General features: G+C 31.6%; 1 protein-coding gene across 4 annotated transcripts in view; it reads right to left on the bottom strand.

The window, feature by feature from the left end:
* Positions 1-22,818, bottom strand: part of kuz (zinc-dependent metalloprotease kuz) — a 346,072-nt gene that overhangs the window by 268,351 nt on the left and 54,903 nt on the right. The window lies entirely within an intron of this gene.

The following is a 22,818-nucleotide window of genomic DNA, read 5'->3' as shown; positions in this document are numbered from 1 at the left end:
GCTTGATGCCGAGTTTGCGGACACTGATCCAGGAAAATCAACCATCAATGATTGGTATGCTAAGTTTAGACGTGGTGAAATGAGCACCGAAAATGGTGAACGCAGTGGATGCCCAAAAGAGGTTGTTACAGACAAAAACATTTAAAAAATCCACAAAATGATTTTGAATGACTGTAAATTGAAAGTGAATAAAAAAGCAGACACTCTAAAGATATCAACTGAACGTGTACATCATATCATTCACGAATATTTGGGTATGAGAAAGCTCTGTGCAACGTGGGTGCCGCGCGAGCTCACTTTTGACTAAAGACAACGACGAGTTGATGATTCGGAGCAGTGTTTGAAGATGATCAAACGTAATAATCCCGAGTTTTTGCGTCGGTGTGTGACAATAGATGAAACATGGCTCCATCATTTCACTTCTAAATCCAATCGACAGTCATCCGAGTGGACTGCACACGATGAACTCGCTCCAAAGCATGGGAAAACGCAACGCCAGGTTATGGCGTCTGTATATTGGGATGCGCATGGAATAACTTTCATTGACTACCTTGAAAAGGGAAGGACCATCAACAGCGACTATTACATAACATTATTGGATCGTTTGAAGGAAGAAATCGCCGAAAAACGGTCGCATTTAAAGAAAAAGAAAGTGATGCTTCACCAAGACAATGAACCGTGTCAAAAATCCATGAATTGGGCCTCGAACTGCTCCCTCATCCACCGAATTCTCCAGATCTGGCCCCCAGCGACTATATCATGTTCTCAGATCTCAAAAGAATGCTCGTTGCGAAGAAATTTTCGTCGAATGAAGACGTGATCGACGAAATTGAGGCCTATTTTGAAGCAAAGGGGGGGCAAAGGTAGGCCGGGGACGTTTCAATTGACTTGTTACATGGAAGAACATAAGTTATATTTTTGAAAAGCTTTTAAATAAAAAAAAAACAATAATATGCTTAAACCATTAAAAGCTTGATGTATTCAAGGACAGAAGAGGCGAATTGTTGAACGGCGATACAAAGCGACACTGAAGGTAAAACTAGACCAACTCATCTCACGCGTTCTCCAATTAGGTAGTTAGAAAAAGAGAAAACCCGATAGTCTGGGCCGTATTACATAACACCTACCTCCAAAAGAAACGGCCACAGGTATGTATGTGGTCGTTATTCGGTCTGGACGCCAGTTTACATTTGAAGATCTTCGAAATGGCACTGTTTCAACCCTAATTTCCATAATATCCCTCTATGGAATGGTTTTCCAGATGTGGTGACGCCAGATTACAAATACGGCTAAAGAATTGAGCTATTGCTATCCGCATTTGATGGCCGCTCACCCTGAACTTCAAGCTTCTGTCCAAATTCCGGTACATTATGTTAATTCACGAAAACTGCAGTCCGCCTTTGGTGGCCTTACACCTTGAACTGTCATGCATGTGTCGCGAATCCACACCTAGGGGTGTTTTTCAAAGCTTGATTATTTTGAACTTGGAATAGCTTATGGCTAGTAGTTACTGAGCACCTTCAATCTACCTGTGACCTTAGAACATCAGCTGCGATACTTTTGTCCGAACTCCACTTAATTAGACCAAGAAACGCTTCGAGTAACAGCGAAACGATTGCCAATCCCACGTCAATTTGTCTTCTTGATTCCGGTTTATTGAATGCATTCAAAAGAGAAGAGATTTATGATCTCCCCGGAATCCTACCGACTGTGAGAGTTATAATATGTGAGAGGGTTTAGAAAACGAAAACTATTAATTTATTTGAAAATATTATTTTATTTGACGAAAAGAAGAGGTGACCGATCAACCCGACTCACTCGTTCACCATTCATGTAGTCAAATAACAGATGGCCGGATAATCGCTGAATACCGATACATAACCCGTTTATTAAAACGTATGACGTCATATATATTGCCAACTGCAGTTTATAAAAATATTAAATTATTTTTAAATCCGAAGCGGATGTTTTCCTCTCATTTTATCCTAGTTAAGAAAGACAGAATGTTGTCTGATGCATCGGAACATGTAACTGAATCCGTCTACAAAATTCGATCATCATTCGATCAAACCATTAATAGTAGTAGACCATGTTGCCAAAAATATGGAAAATCCTTTGTAATATAATTTAACATTAATAATTATATGTTTTAGAGACAAACCACGGAAGTGGTTCAAAATAAGGAAAAAGTGAGGCGAAGAACTTAATGATTTCCATAAAGATAGCATACCTTCTCACAACTTTGAAAAAATCAATAAAATACAGTACTACTAGACATGTAGGCCGCCGAGACAAATATCAATATATTAGGGAAAAAAATATTGATAAATATAAAAAATATCAATATTCTCTAAAAATGTTAAAAGATAGCGATATATTTCAAAAAACCTTGAAATAAGTTCATTTACTTAATTTTAAAGGTTTTCAAAATGGTTTTAAAAGAAATACATTTAATTTTATTTTGAATATCGTCTAGCAAAAATATCGATATATCGGTCAAAAATATCGATAAAAAATATATTTTTAAATACGGATATATCCATATTTTTCGACGTTCCTCATATAAACATGTCACTATTAATAACTCAAGCGCCCCTCAGGTAAGTTTGCTACAAGAAGAAACATCTTTTTCTTTACTCTTATACATACCTATAATAAATAACGATCGTATTATACATATAACTGTTTTATTTCGTTCTACCCCCATTCACCAAATCCTAGAGTGGTGACATTACCATATTAGTTTTCGCAAAATGGAGTTTGGACTGGTGAAGTTTCGTGCAACATTGTATATTTTTCAAAAGATCGTTACTTTTGTTTCTGGCCTCACAATTTCCTCGTACGTTGAGAAAATTTAGTTACAACAATTATAATATTATTTACAATACCTTGATCCTCATTAAATTTAGTTTTAATAGTGGTACAAAGATCTTCATAAATGTAATTTCTTTCACAACTACCTCTTGAAATCCAAAAGCTCTTGACTTCTCATTTAACCATCGCATTAATATCATTTCAACTAAACATATTTTATCAATACAATCCGAGTATACCATGCCACCAATAATATTTAATTTATTAAAAACTTATAAATCATGAGAAACATCGGTATATTGGCTTAAGGATTTGGCTCGTACATTCAATTTGCATACGATAAGAGAAACCCGTCTACGTGAATCACGGGCCTTTTTCCCCCAGACATTTCCACAAAGCAGTGAATAAGGGACAGCTAAATAACGCCGAAATAATCGTCGAATATTCGAGTTAATTAGCGATATTCCTCACGCGCCTCGTATCGTTTTCGTGACCAGACTTCATCCAGCGACGACAACGACAATACACAACCGATAGAGAAGGGCTTTAACCCCCACCGTCGCACCATCGTTTATTTCATTTCCATATGCCGTAACTAATTTATTTCCACGCAATTGCCTTTTAAATTACTCCTAATGCGAGAATGCACTGAATAATTACTCCGGCTCCGGTATTAAATGCTGCCGCTTTCGACCCGCACACCGACTCGGCTAATCGCGGATGATCGTTGTCGGGCGAAGTTCGTTCGCGAGGACTTTTTTGTAAGGTACATTTCGATCAAAAGCGAATAAAACAAGCCGGGAGACCGTGTCTTGCTTTTATTTGACGGGTCGTCTTCGTGCATAGACAACCATATTTTTTCTATTATTTATAAAGTATGCATGATCGATAAAATTATTCAGATTTTTATGTAATATATGCAAAAATACTCGAAACAGTCGATAGTTGCTTGGGGCAATTAATTTTATATATTAAAAAAGAAAAGGATTAAAATAATTACTGTACGAGCCAAATTCCCAAGCCAATATACCGATGTTTCATATGATTTATAAGTTTTTAATAAATTAAATATTATTGGTGGCATGGTATACGGAGATTGTATTGATAAAATGTTTAGTTGAAATGATATTAATGACGTGTGTTCGTCTGGTCGGTCGGAATGTGTTGCTGTCGATTCGACTGTTTGTCCGAACACTCACTACTATTTTGTGGAAAGAATTCACATGGGGACTGACCGAAAACGTTGGTTGAATGAAAACTTCATCGATATTGAATTGATACATGTGGTCGATGGGAGAATGGACAGGATATTAGATTAGGTAAAGGAAGTACGGTAGCGCTGTGGAAGCGGTACTGTAACAAGGGGGTAGAGAAAAGAAAATAGAGCGAGACGTCGTCGTGGTGGTCTTTTATAGCCGGGAACCGCGTGGTACTAATCCGTCAGTGACATAATACAATTATAATAATAATACAAAACATGTAATTTATAATTTAATTTTAAACGAACTAGAATTACTTTCATATTTGGATGTTCTATGGATCTGTCAAAAGGAACAGAATTTTTCTAAGGAATGGAGTAATACCCCATTGCCATAAAAGCAGTCAAAAGTATTTTACTATTTATCATTCACAATTTTCATTCACACCCTATTATATTAACAATCTTGAAAAATATCGTACCAAAATGCTATAATATTAATATACAATATATTGTTATTTACCAGAAAACTACAAAAAAAAACATAAAACTATATATATTACATATAAATCTATGTAAGCATAAATTGGGTGCATTTTTGAAACAGTCGATAGTAAATAGTAACAAAATCAGTCGAACCAAAAATAGCAACTCAATCAGTCGATAGTAAAAAGTGGTCAACACTAATTAAAGGTATTAATTATAGTTCATCCAAAGTAGCAATGAACTCACGTCATCAAGATGTATAATGTACAATGTTTCTAATCAATAAATTTGAACACGAACGACGTAATGGAGGCCCGTTCTTACCAGTAAAATGCATTAGAGTTATAAGTATTGATGCTATTAAATATTAAGCTGTTAGAGTTTTTATCAGAAATATTTTTAATGTGTTGAAGCTGCACCGGATAGTAGCATTGATACTATAACGAAAGTCTCAAAAAAAAAAAAATTTCGGTTTGATATCGGTGATTTAATTCAATTCATAGTTCAAAAAAGAACGCTACAGTATGTTAAAACTGACATATCGTAAAAATGGCAGTTACCTCTATCTACAATCACAAAATATAAATATGCAGAATTGGAACTTAAATGAGCGCCCGCGTAATCGTGTTCCGACTTCGCGTCTGAAGCATTGGAGGGCTGGGGATCTAAAAATAATATTAACTAACAGATTTCTTTTCTAAACCAGGCCACAGAATTGTAGATTACTTGAATTCTGATTTAAAATTATATAAAATATTTTAAGTTGCGTATTAAAACTATATTATGTTTGTTATTTTTAAATGTGTCCTTAGGATCTAATTTTTACAGCATTTAAGATAAAAATGATTTATTTAAATGCAAAAATAGAACAAAAGTGTTGTTTTCCAGGATGTGAAGGTTACAGATACTCTGCTCTAAACCAGAAACGGTTTTTGAAATTAAATGATGTTGAACTTAAAGGTATCTCTTATGAGCTTCTACATCAAACTACTCGGCAAGAAGGTAATACATCAAATGCATTTCAGATCAGATGATTATCGACCCAAATGTGGAATATCATTGCTTAACCAAGATGCAATTCCTAATTGTAGTTTAAATCGGAGCTCTCATTAAGATCTACACCGATAACTGAATCAAAATACATAATATGTGTATATTAACAGATATCATTCTATCGAAAAGGAAAATACGGCTACAAGTTCTACATTCGAATCATTTGTTCAGCCTACATTAGTCAATGAAAATTATTCCATGCGAATCCTAAAATACAGACGCCACAACTTTGCTGGCCGACTGTTGCGTTTCCCCATGCTTTGGCGCGGGTTCATCGTGTGCAGTGCACTCGGATGACTGTCGATTGCATTCGGAGTGAAATGATGCAGCCATATTTCATCTATTGTCACATATCGACACAAAAACTCGGGTTTATTATGCTTGATCATCTTCAAACACTTCTCCGAATCATCAACTCGTCGTTGTTTTTGGTCAAAAGTGAGCTCACGTTTGCACAGAGCTTTCTAATACCCAAATATTCGTGAATGATATGATGTACACGTTCAGTTGATATCTTTAGGGTGCCTGCTATTTTATTCAGTTTCAATTTACGGTCATCCAAAATCATTTTGTTGATTTTTTAAATGTTTTCATCGGTAACAATTCTTCGGTGCTTATTTCACCCCGTCTAAACTTAGCATACCAATCCTTGATGGTTGATTTTCCTGGGGTAGTGTACAGAAACTCGGCATCAGCCATCAAGTTTTTGCTTTAACTGTATTTTGTCCCTTCAAAAAGCAATATTTTATCGACACGCGAAATTCCTTTTTATCCATTTTTTTCACAATAACAAAATGCTATATTTCACAAACTAATGATCTGACAGCGGTCAAATTTACACACGCATCTTTTAATGGTTAGGGCTAATTAAAAAACATATGGATTTAATTATAGTAGCGCCATCTATGTGTCAGGTGTAAATTGATCTGTTACTATTCGACCTACAATTCCATAGAGTATATGTAATCTACGTTATTCCCCAGACACTATACAATAATTGATTTCTAACTTAAAGACAGAAAAACTGGGTCCCAACAAAGCTAAACTAAAAATGGATAGATTAATGGTCAAATGGTCTAATATAATTTATTTTCAAACATCTCTTAGCAATGATAGAGATTCTTAATATTCAACTGAATATCAAACTTGTGAGTTCATAGTTAAAATTATATTTAGCTTACTAAGAAATTCTGTAGTATTCCTCGATATAGACTACATATTTTAATTGGCAATTTGAAAAATGGCTCTCAAATTTGCTTTCAAAAGATGGCGGTAAGCTCGTTATATGCTACATTAAAAATTATTTGCAGACATTTTAAAGCACATAATCATAGATCGACATAATATATAAAATCCAATGTAACTTTTGCCTTAAAAGTAACTTGTAAACAGAAGAATTAAAATATAATATATATAAATAAATATTTTATTATCTACCGATCGATTATATACATATAAAATACTTAATACTTGAAACACTTGTCATAAATAGTATATACAGCCAGGCAATCTCATTTTATTTCACATTTTCCAGTTTGTCTTCTGTCAAATGTTGCAGCAATTACGATTTGCTATCTGTTTTTTAATAACATTTATCTAATTCAATCTGAACAAGTTACAACTTATCACTATAAGTGCTAATCGAAAAACAAAATTTTCTAAGACACATCCAGGTGTTCGTTCTAATGTACCCTTCAATTTTAATGTCCTTAAAACCTAAATCAAACACTTGAATAATTCTGTGATTTTTATAGGTTACCTCAAAGGCCAAACCGTTTAAAATCTATTACATTGATTTAAGCCAGACATCTTATAATCACTGATTTCAGAAGATTAAATCAAAACTCCTTACTCTAATAAGTGAAACTCAAATAACTATAAATAGAAATGCAAGTATACCCTTGTTATATAAAATGACTGAAATTAATAGAATTAAAATTGTCAGAGATTTAATATGTAAAATAGACACGGAACAGCAAAATAAATATATCAATTTAACGTTTAACTGATTATTTTAACATTCACCAGAAAATTACAAAACGTGCAAAGCCAACACAAATGAAGAGAAAGGTTTAATCTTTATCTTTATAAATTAGCGTGACATAATTACATAGGTAAAACCTATATTTATCTTGAAGGCAAAACAGTATATTTACCACAAAAGAAACTAAAAATATATAACTAAAAACAAAGTAATTTTCTATTATTTTAGTAATACAGGTAATTATGATGGAAAATATATATATTTACAGCATAACATCAGATATTATGCAAGAGCCATATTTAATTACAAAATTATGAATAAAAAGGGAAAAACAGTTCAATTATTTTATGCAATTATTTCCTAGATTTCGTCATTAAAATAATAATTATAGAAAAGTAATTAGTTACAATGATAGGCTGACATTCGATATATATTATAATTTTACATCAATAAATTTTCATGGTTTATTAACAAACAAATAGGCGCAGTGGTTAAGGCCACAGGACGGTCCTGCTACTGTTACCGGTTCAAATTCTGCAGGATATGGACGTAGTTTGTAAATGTAAAAATCGTAAAGCAAAATCGGTATAAAATCTGACAAGGAATAAAAATCGCAGTAATCATGGTATATCTAAGTTAAGCAATAGACCCAGTCTAGATTAATACTAATTGGTAAAAATTAGACTTCAAACCATAGTTTCGAAAAACAAACAAATAATTAGTTAAAATTAGTAATATTAACGTCATAAGAGCCATATTTAATTACAAAATTATGAATAAAAAGGAAAAAACAGTTCAATTATTTTATGCAATTATTTCCTAGATTTCGTCATTAAAATAATAATTATAGAAAAGTAATTAGTTACAATGATAGGCCGACATTCGATATATATTATAATTTTACATCAATAAATTTTCATGGTTTATTAACAAACAAATAGGCGCAGTGGTTAAGGCCACAGGACGGTCCTGCTACTGTTACCGGTTCAAATCCTGCAGGATATGGACATAGTTTGTAAATGTAAAAATCGTAAAGCAAAATCGGTATAAAATCTGACAAGGAATAAAAATCGCAGTCACGCCAGTAATCATGGAGTATCTAAGTTAGGCAATAGGCCCAGTCTAAAGTAATACTAGGTAAAAAGGAAACTAAACTATAGTTTCGAAAAACAAACAAATAATTAGTTAAACTTAGTAATATTAACGTATTTTTTTTTTAAATTGGACAAAATAATCTCTAGGTGTCAAACCTAATAAATACGGTGATTAACAATTAGTATCAAAATGCTGAATACCTGTCAGCAAAAAGTATATTACAAAGTAGATTTAAATCAATGTTTCTAAATCGATTTCATTAGATTATTGGAACACAGCTAGCACATTTGTATCCAATGTCAACATCATAACAACAATGCTAGTTAAAATTTCCAAATATTCGAAATGATAAAACATTAATTTGGTCACGACGCATTAACCACAACAAGTGTATTTGATTGGAGTAAGGTATGGCAAAAGTCCCCAGTCATTCTTCAACATCAATTAGAGCTGAGAAAAATAAGTCGTTACTGAGTCTTCTGTCGTTTCTCTTTCATTCTGTATATAAAAAACAATTCATTTTCAATTGCAATTCAGGGTGTATGGTGAAGCCACGCCAAAGAAACATCAAAGGCGACTTCCTGGATTCTAGTTTATTATAAATTCCCTTTGCCGGATAAAAGTATCAATAAGTTTTTAATTGTAATGAAAGTTTTTTTCTTTTAGAACATCTTTATTAGATACGCTTAGTACAATCTTAATTATTATTATTATTACAATTAATTTATTACTACTTTTCCTATGTGCTTGGATTAATTAATAAGCAAGACGAGTGCGAGAAAATACATCAGTATGTATTCCTCAATTATAAAATTATAATTATTTATTAATAATTATAATTATATTATTATTATAATAATAACTATTATTATTAACTTATAGCTCTAGTTTACACTAATAATACACACTAAATGTTCAAACAAGTTCGTATGGTTTTGTTCGATTCAATCTCTTGATATCCTGCGCGCTGTCCAGCAGTTGTATTGCTTCCACGTTAGTATGATTTAGTAATCTTCTTTCGTGTTTCAAGGCGAAATCCTGCACAACTTCGCAAATCCATCTGATTTCTAGGTCATCGTGCAGTTCTTCATTGGTTACACAGCGATAGGCATTGGTAATCAATCGAAGAACCTTGTTTTGACAGCGATTGTAATGAAAGTGTAACTGAAAAAACTAACTTCAATAATGCCTCGAAAAGTGGAAAAACTATCCAAATGGAGAGGTTATCGAAATTAACGACATTTGGAAATTTAGCTTAAGTAGTTTTAGTAGTTTTATTTTGATTTGGGATATACATACTGATGTATTAATCCGCACTCGACTTGTTTGTGCATTAATGCAAGTATAACAGAACAGTAGTAATAAATTAATTGTAAATTAAGATTGTACCAAGCGTATCTGATGTAAGATGTAATTGATAAAAAAAAATGAAAAAGTAACTAACCAATTGTAATTTTATTTCAAATGCACTGTTTTTATTAGGTTAGCATAGTCAAATATTTGCATGCGCCCTATATATATTAGCAAAATATATTGTGATCACGAAACTCCAACATGCCTGGCTCAAAAGTTTTTTCCATATTAGATCTTAAAAGCACCATACATGTCAATTCCCTTTGTTTCGAACATTATAGTAACTTATCCTTAATAGTTCAGAAGCAATAAACTAACTTTGGACAATGGATGAAGTTTGATTTGGGAGAGAAATGCTCCGAAAGTTAAGCCATAATACTATATTGATGTGATAGCGTGCAATTCGCTTAATTAATGATTCATACACGATCAGCATTGTAGTTGATTATACGTTGCTATACGTGTATACTCACAATAGACACTGAAACTGATAAATAAACACGTTTACATCAACGTTAACTGGCCAGTACACCAAACTTCATTCGATGTTACACATTTCAAATTGTTATTGGCAATTGTAAAACAATTACTAAATTTATAACAGTATTTATGAAGTATTATGTTGACAAGATTATGTTGATATATTTTGTGTATTATTTCATTTGTTTCATTTCATTATTCAGTAAGAGAACTGAATAATGGCTTCAAAATACAATCAATGTATCAAGTCAAATCAAGCTGAAATATCTGTTATTATATATAAATTGTGAGTAAAACACCCTCAAATTAATTACTGAGTTATTCAATTAATTACACAGCACTCAAGTAAATCTCAGTTTGACACAGGGTTGGCAAAAGGTGTTGTTAATAGGTTAATTTTACAAGAAAATGTGTGAACGGAAAATTAATGAGATTCATGTGAATTAAAACTATCGTTAGTCGCAGAAAACGATCCTGAGCGGCAAAACTGAAACGTTCTAATCTAAATCGTAAATGTAAAAGAACCCTACAAGATTTAAAATAGACATTAATTTAGGAAGTGTTAATTTCATTGTAGAAGATAAAGAGCACAAACTGTAATAACATTTATATTAAAACCATTGATTGGCAGAATATGGATGATATTCAAAAGATTCTTAAAAATTAAAAATAATATATCTCTAAAAATCTATATATAGTATATCAAAAGAAGTTTTGTACATACGTCATCAAAATGTTTAAATATATTGCCCGTCGTAATTTGTAAATAAGTTTTAGAATCAGACAATAGTTTCCTTCTCGTTTTATTCTAATTAAAAAGATGTTTTCTGATTCAAAACAATAGCGATAAGAGGTTATAAACCGGCCACTGTTGTTTTAATGCTTTGCTTGTTTTGATAAATTTCGAATTGCTACATATAATTACTCTGATTGAAAATTTCGAAGCCGGACAGAATAGATTGCGTCTCTAGTCAGTTACTTTGAACAGGAACTAGATAATGGCAACGAGGTAAGCATCTTTACTGTTAAATATTAATTTGCTACGATTGTTATTGAAAATATTTTTCAGCATGTTGCAGCTGCACTGAATATTAGTGTGGACACGGTAACTGAAATATCTCAAAAAATTAAAAGTATAATCTTGAATTCGCCGAAAAAAACAATCTTCATACGAAACGGGTGACGAATCAAGCTCAGCTTGATGTTCGCTCTATCAAAGGTTAAATATATGAACCATAAAAACAGTGTCATGACAACAAAAGTTGATGGAAAAAGGTAAACATTGGAATAACAAGTGATTAGGTTATATTAGTCACAACATTTATTAATAATTCATTGCAGATATATTATACTTCATACTGGAAACAGGAATGGTTAATAACACCTTCGGTTTGGATGTAATGGATAAGACACATTGAAGAAGAAATTGACAAATGACGGAATTGTAAATAAATGTTGGATAGATTGGAAATTAACAGCTTAGTTATACACTCGGATGGAACTTTCTGAATATGATGTGATTCAATTTAGCCAATATCTAAGACAAGGTAATAAGAGTGGAAACAACTAAAGGTGAGTATATAATTAATATATGATAACTATAGGAAATGTTATTGGATAGTGTAAAAGATTTATGCGTACTGATATGGGCGTAATTCTTCAGAATAGACATGAGCATTTGGTTAAAATGTGTCAGGAAAGAAAGAATAGTAACTGTTTTGCATGTATGGCAAATGGATTAAGGAAAATGCAATGGTTAAATGTAGTTTTATCAACAAAGATGTATACAGGTATTAACAGATCAAACTAAGGAGAAATATAGTAACATTAAAATGTCTTTACAAGGAAAGACTGTACCGAAGGACACAAGAACTAAGCGTAAAAATTAAATATGCTCTCTAATGAAAGAAAGAAAGAAAAAATAAAATATATTACTCGGATACACAATTGTTAATTAGGTGGATTAGGCCTCCAAGGGATACAACTGCATAAAAAAACACGCCTAAAACTCTAATTCATAGGTAGTATGGAAAAGAGATCAATGTAAATATAATTAAAACACAACCCCAACCTACAAACTATTATAACTGTGTACTTAATTGTAGTTTAAGTCCTTCGATAATATATGCATTAGATCTACTATAATGTTAAAATAAATTGTATTTGATAACAGTATTATTGTTTATTTATTTTATTTAGATTAGAATTTTGTTGTATGTCAAAGCCAAACTGAACTAAAACTCAAAGTTGATACGGCAACATTGCGACGTTTTGACGTAACAAATTTAGATGACGTATAGACAAAACTTCTTTGGATAGACTACATATTTTTTAGTTTATACTTAAAAATAAAAAGTTACTTGATGGAACAAGCTGACGTGAAACAAGACCTTGCAAATTATTCGGATGAAGTTGTGTATTCACTTGATATCCCAAACATCCCATCGCTTGTCTCCATGTTAAAAATTGTGCATATCACTCTTCTCGTAAATTTTAATTTAACAAATTAATTTTAACAAATAGATTCAGATTTTCAATGAAAAAGATTGTAAATAATATCTGCAAATCTACAATTAAAATGAAAAAACGACCATCAACACAGAGAAGGGAATATCTGTCCATCTGTTCATCCACGCTTTTCACATGGACAACTGAAGATGGTATTCTCAAGAGTGGTGATATGAAAAAAATATTGTGTATCCAGAATAAGTCAATAAATAGACTACAGAACCGAATACTCTTACTATACGTAGCACTGCAACGGATCAGATATTATAAATACAATTTATTATAAATCATATCGTCATAAATCATCAGTTTAATTATGCAAATATAATTAGGCATTTAATTGGTACGTCTAATGTAGTTGTGAGTAAGAAAAAAGTTTTAAAAAAAACCCAATTGACAGCATAAAAAATATAGATTATTTTATCATTTCCCATACCATAAAACACTTAAATAATTCGTTAAAATCAATTTCCCGAAAACGATTATTAACAAACAATAATGACAAATACAACGATAAAGAAAAGCGTGGACGACCTTTTTCTAAAAACCTCCTTTTTTACTATTCCAAATAATAATTTGTACAGACCCAATTTTCCTTCGAGGAAACCCAATTTCGTGCGGATAGGGAGAAATTAAATTGCTCGTTTTCCCAGGAAGCGCCATGAATCACCACTACTAGGCAATGCTGCAACATTCGACAGAATAAATAAATATGGTTTTGTGTGGATAGGATAAAGTTTCTGAGAAATAAAATTCGAAGTGCACTGGGGTGTATCGATTGTTACTTCGTTGAATCGAACGCTTATTGTTTGTAGTATTATGGAAATTTAACTTGAAAATAATGCCCGGTTAACCCAGTTTAAATTTAGGATCTGAAACGATGGAAAAATCCCCGGTCTTATTAAACAATTTAGTTATTGAAAAAGTACTGTTCAAATGTGAATTTGTTGAAGAAAGTTACTGACTAATATGAATAGTATTTAGATAAAACAAAAACGATAATGGCCTGGCGAATGGACAGGTAACCGTCCAGTTACGCAGATGATTATGATGCCATATGATTTCTTATATCACTACACTTTTTACAGTTACAAGATAGTAGTTTTAGAAAAGCACTTTCTTATTTTAAAGGATACATATCGATTTTTGGGCCGATATATCAATATTTTTGTTTACCGATATTTTACGATATTTATTCGACAAAATTGGCTATTGTAAGAAAATTATATATTTAAAAAGAAGCATAGATATATTTTATTGTGTAATTATATATCGTTATATCGATTGTTAATGAATAAAGTCAAACTTATTTTTTACAAAATTTCAGTGACCGAAAACTTATTTTTTAAAAATGCTTAAAAGAGATTAACAAGTATACAAAATTAAGAATAAAAAAATAATTTAATATAACAGTTATTTCTATTTTTTGTTTTATTTATATTTCAATTACAACTAAATGAATTTTATACACAATTATTAGATGAAGTAATGATTAAATTTTATTTTTTTTAAAGATATATGAGAAAAACCGCCATTATAGCATGAGAAAACGAATCAATAACTAAAATTTGACTATAATGTTCAGAAAATGACAAATCAATACTTTGAAATTGTTCAATTAGTTAGAATGATGATACAAATGACAAATTTGTGAGAGTACAGGGAACAAATCTTATGCTGCAAGCAAAAATTATTCAAAATAGAGGACAACTTTGAGCTTTATTATCATATATGTATTCTAAAAGACGATGAAAGAAAACGTTGAAACCGATGAAAAAAAAAAGAAGACGAAGAAACTATAAAAGTTCTGATGTATTCCAATACCAAAAATGTTTACTGTATTTAACAAATGAAAAGGTAAAAATAAATATATCTTCAATGTATAATATTAAAATGTACTAAAAGCTTTACGTTACTCATTACAAACCTAATGGCTTGTAAACTACACATAAATACGTTACAACTCATACACGGTCGTAATTATCAGCCAATAACTTTAAAGACACACACCAAGCTTAAAGTTAAAGACCTATGAATAAAATAAAGGCAAAGTGAATTTTCAATGAAAAATGTTATGCCTAGTTAGTTCTCAAAGTAGTTAGGGTTAGTTATATGGCTCGATGAATAGAGGTAGGTCGAAATTAAACAGTGGTTTACATGATGTGACCTTTATTTATTGATATAATATAAAATGTGAAAAACAAACAGATAAAAAGAATCGGCGCTGGGTTTAACTGAAGACAAGTCTTAGGCAGGCGATGGTGGCACGTCTGTACAGAACGATAGCCAGTGTCTGAAGAATGAAAGTACCCTTCCATAGTCTCGGAGATAAACGTCTCAGGGTTGCCAGATATTCGTTATCGGGTCGTTCGTATTCGTTGGCGCTACTAGTACCCCGCCCGTGTTCAACATCTGGGATTGTAGTTATGGATATTTTGTAGACCGTTATTTCACGGTGTAAAATTAGACATGCCGGTAATATTTGATCTATACATTGGATAAACAAAACATCTTTTGAGGTTATCCAAAAATACAATGGGCGGTCAAATAATTAGAGACAGTACTCGTATTTATGCAATTCATAGTTTATTATGTTTGTTTAAAAGAATGATGCTGCTGTTAAAGGGTTATCTTATCGTCTTTATTATCTTTAAAGGGTATCTTAAATAGGTACAGGTATCATTATTACTGTTTTTATGAAGTGACAACACAGTATACCCGCGTCATTTATCAACTGCTTGACGTTCCTTCCCATTCAGTCAATATCCGTTAAAACGCTTTCCTTGCAATATTGTTGTTGTATTCTCTAGATATTATAATGCTGTGTTTGTCTACGAAGTTACATTATATTAATGGTTCGAATGGATGGATAAGGCTTTGGACATGTCTCCAAGAAAATGTAGGGAGATACAAACATTGTTACTGCACTCTACACATTCCCAGATAGGAGATAGCAGCTATTGCTGGCATTTCAAAGTCTGCCGTCAATGGAATTAAAACTGATGAATAAAACTTCCTCTTCGAGCAAATTATATTGGCAAATGTGACAGAAAAAGAGCGTTGTTCATTTGACTACGATAAGAAACAACCGGTAGATTGGAGTCGAGTAATTATAAATTTTTTCAACAATGCGATTTTCTAGTATTAATTGTATTAATTTGCAGGTATACTTTTCCAGCGAACCAACCTTCCAAATTTTAATTGACAAAAGTTATTTTGTGGGACGATGTAAGACAATTCCACGCCGATTGTCTTGTAAAAAGTGTAAAATACCTGGTTAGTGTCATGTTGTAGACTGTCATTTCAGCCAAAGGCATGGAACGCACAAACAGTGTAGAAGGGACAATAGAATAAGACAAGCGGGTACTTGAAACCCTATTACTACCGCAGATCAATGAATGGTTTCCTGACGACGACAATTACATTTTTATGCATGATCTGGCACCCTGTCACAAAGCCAAAAATATTACTGCACATTTGATCAAAAAAAAAACATTGCTTGGCTTTGTTCACTCACTCCAAACTCTTGGAAGATGCAAAAACATGTAGTGAGAGCATGCCCTAGCTCTTATTACAGCAAAGGGTGGCATCACTAAATATTAACAGGTGAATTGAAAAGTCCCCGGCCTAGCACATAGATGGCGCTAATAGAATTAAATCCATATATTTTTTAGATAGTCCTAACCCTCAAAAGATGCGTGTATAAATTTGACAGCTGTCAGACTGTTGCTGTGTTAGTGTGAAAAAATAGATAAAAAGGAATTTCGCGTGTTGATAAAATATTGCTCTTTGAAATAAAAAATACAGTTGAAGTAAAAACTTGGCTAGTTGCCGAGTTTCTGGATACTGCCCCAGGAAAATCAACTATCAAGGATTGGTATTAAGTTTAGACGTGGTGAAATGAGCACCGAAGTCGGTGAACGCAGTAGACGCCCAAAAGAAGATGTTAGAAGATGTTAATGTTTAAAAACATTTAAAAAATCCACAAAATGATTTTGAGTTGCCATAAATTGAAATTGAATGAAATAGTAGACACTCTAAAGATATCAACTGAGTTGATGATTCGGAGCAATGTTTGAAGATGATCAAGCGTAATAAACCCGAGTTTTTGCGTCGATATGTGACAATGGATGAAACATGGCTCCATCATTTCACTCCGAAGTTCAATCGACAGTCTCCCGAGAGGACTGCACACGATGATTGAAAAAGGAAGGACCATCAACAGCGACTATTACATAGCATTATTGGACCGTCTGAAAGTCGAAATCGCCGAAGAAGACGGCCACGTTTGAAGAAAAAGAAAGTACTGTTTCACCAGAACAACGCACCGTGCCAAAAATTCATGAATTGGGCTTCGAAGTGCTTCCTCAGCCACTATATTCTCGAGATCTGGCCCCCAGCGACTATTTCCTGTTCCCAGATATCAAAAGAAGACTCACTGGAAAAAATTTTCGTGATCGACGTGACGAAAAAAAAGACGTGATCGACAAAACTGAGGCCTATTTTAAAGTACAAATCGTACTACAAAAATGGTATCGAAAAGTTGGATCGCTATAATCAGTGTATCACCCTTGATGGAAATTATGTTGGATAAAAAAAACTAATCAAACTAATCAAAACTGTCAAAAAAAATTTTTTTTGCTATGGTAGGCCAGGGACTTTTCAATTGATCTGTTAAAATTAATTCTAATATTCTTGATTAATATTAAATTGACTAATATTAAAAATATTAAAATGAAGATTTGTTTTGTATATTTTTTATAGTTTTTATGATTCCAATAGATATAAATAATATATAAGAGACCCCCAAACTAATAGTTTGTTACAGAAATCCAATAAAACTCAATATTTTCCCTAATAATATGGCCACCTCATTTTTCGTATGTACAAAATTACATTAACCTTAAACTTATAGACAAGAAATTATGAATTATGAAACAAGAGATCAGAACACACCAAAGAAATATACAAGTGTAAACTAAACTCTGCTATTCTCTATATAAAATATTAAAAGTGCATAATAAAAATATATATAATATATAATGGTTTGGAAAACATCAATATTAGATTAACTAAAAACCATGGCACATCAAATTAAATCATGTGAAACTAAATCATTCAACGAACTAAAGCCAACACCAAAAACTTCCATATACCATCCAAACAAGGATAGAAAACGCATGTTAGAAACCTACATGATAGAAACTCAAATTCAGAAAAACATTCTTATTGCTTAAGAATATTTACGAACATAGTATTACGAAGTATTACTGATGGGGCCTTCAGATGGGACAAGTGGGGCTAACAGAAGAAGGAGCTGGGAACAATGGAAACGCCAAACTACACTAAAAACAATAATCGTTCCTTCGAACTCATATGAAAAAAGTAATAAACAAGCAGTAAATGAAATCATCATGACATCTCACAGGAAGCCAAAAAAATTGTTAAATTCAATTTAGTATTCTTGAGAACGCCCTAATTAAATTTAAAAAATAATATTAATAATAAATTTAATTTGAAAAACACATAAACCAACATTTTGTTTATTTCTTAATAAAAATACAATTTTAAAGGAGAAATAAAAAAAGACAACCTAACAAAAATCATCATTTCTCAAATCTATATAAAACATTTGGATTGTCATTAATATTCAAAGCCAGAATTTGTCATTATGTCATATAATCTAGTGTGAAACTCTAATATCTTCTACAGTTACAGTCTTTTTTATTCGAAAAAAAAGAGAGCGTAAAGAGACCAAGTGCATCTGCAGACAGAAATCCTATTAAAATATCAGTCGCACTGACAGGAAATACTAAATTACGTCCAGGCCATCTTGGAGCGATTTACAAAAAGATAATTTTAGTATGGAACGTTTGGCTACACCTCGTGAGAATCATTTATCAGCGGCAAATTTATCTTCTTCTCTCAGATAATATATCACCCATTGAAAAATCCAATCGATAATAATAAAACCGTGATTGCTGTGAACAATAACGAAATGAAATGTTCTTGTATGAGCCTTGTACGACGAATATACTGACGAAAGTATATTAACTTGTCTGAAAAATAAAATATTACTATATAAAATTACTATTGCTCACGTCTGCGGCTATAAAAATGTTTAATCAAAATTAAAAATAGGTCTTTTATATTTGAAACGTCTATATATTTTTATACAGCAATCAAGCGAATGTTCTGCAAAATTTAACAACTTTTATTGTTTTCAACGATTTAGTGCTCGTATTTTTCTATCAATTTATTCAAGTGCTATTATTAACATGGAACAAATTTAATATAAATTACATAAAAAAATTGTATTGTAATTTAAAAAGCTCTGCTTAATTAATTTTCAGCAATTTTTTTTATTCAATTAATATATTGTTACTAGTCGTTTCCGTCTAACCTACAATTTGTCTTTATGCTAACTTAAATCTAGGTATATAACTAGGAGGACCCATCGGCCCTAACTCAGTCTCTGGTGAAATAATGTTTATACATGTCACTGCTGAATTTTTTAATATATGCACCTCACTACACAACACTACACAAGATCAGATGGTTTGAATCTTTTGAGTCTGTGTCCTGTTCTGGTAGTATACAAAAGTTGCAATATTTCAATATTAGTATGAGAATGGAGTCGTTCCTCATGCCCCCTTGCAATTCTCTTGATTTCTTGAGTGACTGTGGGTATCTGAAGGTCTCGATGTAGGTAATCAGTCCTATAGTATTTGGGTGCACCAACAATACCTCTCAGGACTTTGTTCTGAAAAAATTGTATTTTATTAATGTTACTCTTTGCAGAACATCCCCATAATTGAACTCCGTATGTCTATATAGGTTTCAAAATTTGCTTATATAGTAGCAATTTATTATATACTGATAATTGTGATTTTCTTCCAATTAGCCAGAATATTTTCCTATATTTCAGCAAATAAGGTAGTAGTAGATTTAGTAGTAGTAGTTAGTTGGTAAATTTACTTCAGAAGTGCTTCATAATTTTGGATATATTTATGAATTAATTTTAATACAATTGTGTGTTGTAGTTTATGAATACTTTTTTAAATAATACATTCTTGTTAATTCATAATATTATTTAAATTCATAGATCATATACAATAACTGAAACTATAGTCCATCCTTGAAAATCGTGAACAGACGCCATCTAAATTCGACATCAGAAATATGTGGTGTTGCCACATCAACTTTAAGTTTTACTTAATTTTGGCTTGATAACAAAATTCTAATCTAAATAAAATTATAAAACAAAAATAATGTTATAAAATATAATGTATTTTAACAAATATCTTATACTATCTCGTTCAAGACAAGCGTAACGTCAAAACATCGTTTGCCGGTTTATAACCTGTAATTATTATCACTAATGTTCTGAAGAATTTTGCAGACGTCTGACAACAAGGCGAATTTGGCAAATGTGAAGGAAAAAACTGTATTTTAAAAGGTATTTACAAATCGCGATAGGCCGTACATTCATCTACATATCTATCATATATCATCTACTATCGATAGTCGAAAATGAACAATACACGTACTTAGTGATTTAAAATATCCAGTGAACTTAGCTAAAACTTAAAAATGAAAATTCACCCGGTAGTCTTTCATATTTTTGTCCTTGTTCGGGCTTTTAACCTGCACTTTTGGTTCCCAAATATTTTAAATACTTTTTTAAACAAATGATGGACTTTTAATAATCAATTTAAAATAATATTAATATGATACGCCACTAACTACTTTTATATGTATATATTACCGCTCTTCGCACTGTTAATTTAACCTTACTTCTTCAAACTCGTCAAATCTTGCATCTAAAAATATCAATGTTATCAAACCTTCTTTCCAAGTAAAGAATCATAAAATACTGGAAATCTGCACCCAACTTCACAAATAATAATAATAATGACATATATGTAGATAAAAATTTCTAATCTCTAAAATAATTAAAAATGAATTGAATATCATATAATCATATAATCTTGAGAATAAAAGGAAGAATATAAAATAGTTAAGATCTGTTATACCTTATTATCAATTATGTAGTTAATTTCAGGTTCTTTAGAATATGGGTCTCGCCGAAACATTAACAGAACCACCAAAATCACAAGACATTGCAATATAGAATGGGTACTTAAATGGGCACACCTGTAGCCATGATATCAGTGTACTGCCACACCGCCAGAAGGCCGCCGATAAAAAGATTATAGATTTCTTTGTTTCGATTTAAATTATAAATGTCATAAAATATAATGTAATCATTTGTCAAGTGAAAGTTCTAACCACAAAATATACAGACTCGATTTTAATGTTTTAATTTTTATGTCAATGTTTTAATATTTCAATGTTTTGAGGTTCTAACAGAATGCATCGTTTTCCCAAGAGTTTTGCGTTAAGCCAGAAAAAGCCAGGGTAAACAATGATAAAGTTCTCTCTTATGTCTCTATATAGATCATATAGAAATAGAGGAATACGTGCCTTCAACTTCAATCAGTTAGGAGCCAGACCATACAACACCAAAAAGTACATGTGTGTGTAATATATTTTTATTATTTTGTTAATTTTTATAATTTTTATTTTATAGAATCTAGAGGTCGGATACTATCTGCAGTCAATGTTACTCGACAACTTATGTTAACTCCAAAAAGCCCAGCATTTACACAAAGTAGTTACAGCTTCCAAAGAAGTTAATAGAATAAAAAGTACCTACATAGTACTACAGAAGAGAAAATTCGTAATGATTACGCCATTTCAGCAGGATAATTTGGAAATTTTTTTTTGGATATATTAGAAGCTAGGGGATTAGAGAGGTTTCTCTGACACCTGACCATTTTGTCTCGGCTTTCAAAAGCCTCATTATTAACAATTTTTTGTCTCAAATATCACCACGAGCTAACTGTGAAGAGGATGTTCAGAAGGAGGTTTGGTTAACTTACAAAAATTTTTTATAAGCGATGTGGTAACTGGCAACCAATCTACAACAGCCTTCACATTATCATCCATGCCTTCCATAACAGTTCCTACACATATAAAAAAAATACAAAGGAATATTAGAACATATATATTTGGTTTTCTTGTCAGAAAAATATTAAAGTTAATTGAATATTAAGGTTGTAGGTCAAAAATTCTGTATCGGGAAAGTGATAACAATACAGAATTTATTAAAGCTCGCCAGTATGATGAATGTTGTCTTACGGTACCGGGAACTTGCTTAAATTCATATGTTTTTGAAGCCATTTCTAGATTTTTTTATATATTGCCCAAAGTATGTGCCAAAGTAAATTTGAATAATATTCTTGATAAAATGTTATGCCAGCAAATGTCACTTTTTTTAAAACCATTACTTGTGTTCAACATCCAGAAGGGTGATACAATAAGAAAAGTAATAATTAGGTGTCGCTTGTTCTGGTTGATAAAAAAAGTAAACAGGATTACAAAGGGAAAAAATTTAAAATTTTGCATGGCTACATATCTTATGGATAGAGTCCAATTAAGCATTTATAAAAATACATAAAAAAGAAAAGGAGGCTTCGCAATCAAAATTGCAACATGCAAAATTGCAATATCCTGGACTTATTTTATAGATTTTTTTGTTATAATATTTTCAACAATTAATGTACAATTAGAAAATAAATTATCAGTTGTCATATTACATGTTGGTCTTTTTATGTATTTAGAAAATATTTTAAACAAATGTTAACTTTTATTTAAATAAAATGTTTTATTAATATTGTATTTTTTAATTTCCCACTGTAATATAAATAAATTTTATTCTTATTTTTTAATCTCCCCCCGCCGGCTTGGTGGCGCAGTGGTAAAGGCTATGGGATGGTCCTCC

The sequence above is a fragment of the Rhynchophorus ferrugineus genome, unplaced genomic scaffold, assembly GCF_030347505.1.
Source record: "Rhynchophorus ferrugineus isolate W39M unplaced genomic scaffold, kcgeb_rfMv2 rfM2, whole genome shotgun sequence".
In the NCBI taxonomy this organism is placed as follows: domain Eukaryota; kingdom Metazoa; phylum Arthropoda; class Insecta; order Coleoptera; family Curculionidae; genus Rhynchophorus; species Rhynchophorus ferrugineus.
Note: the sequence above shows the minus strand (reverse complement) of the source record. Positions and strands in the feature narration are given on the sequence as shown.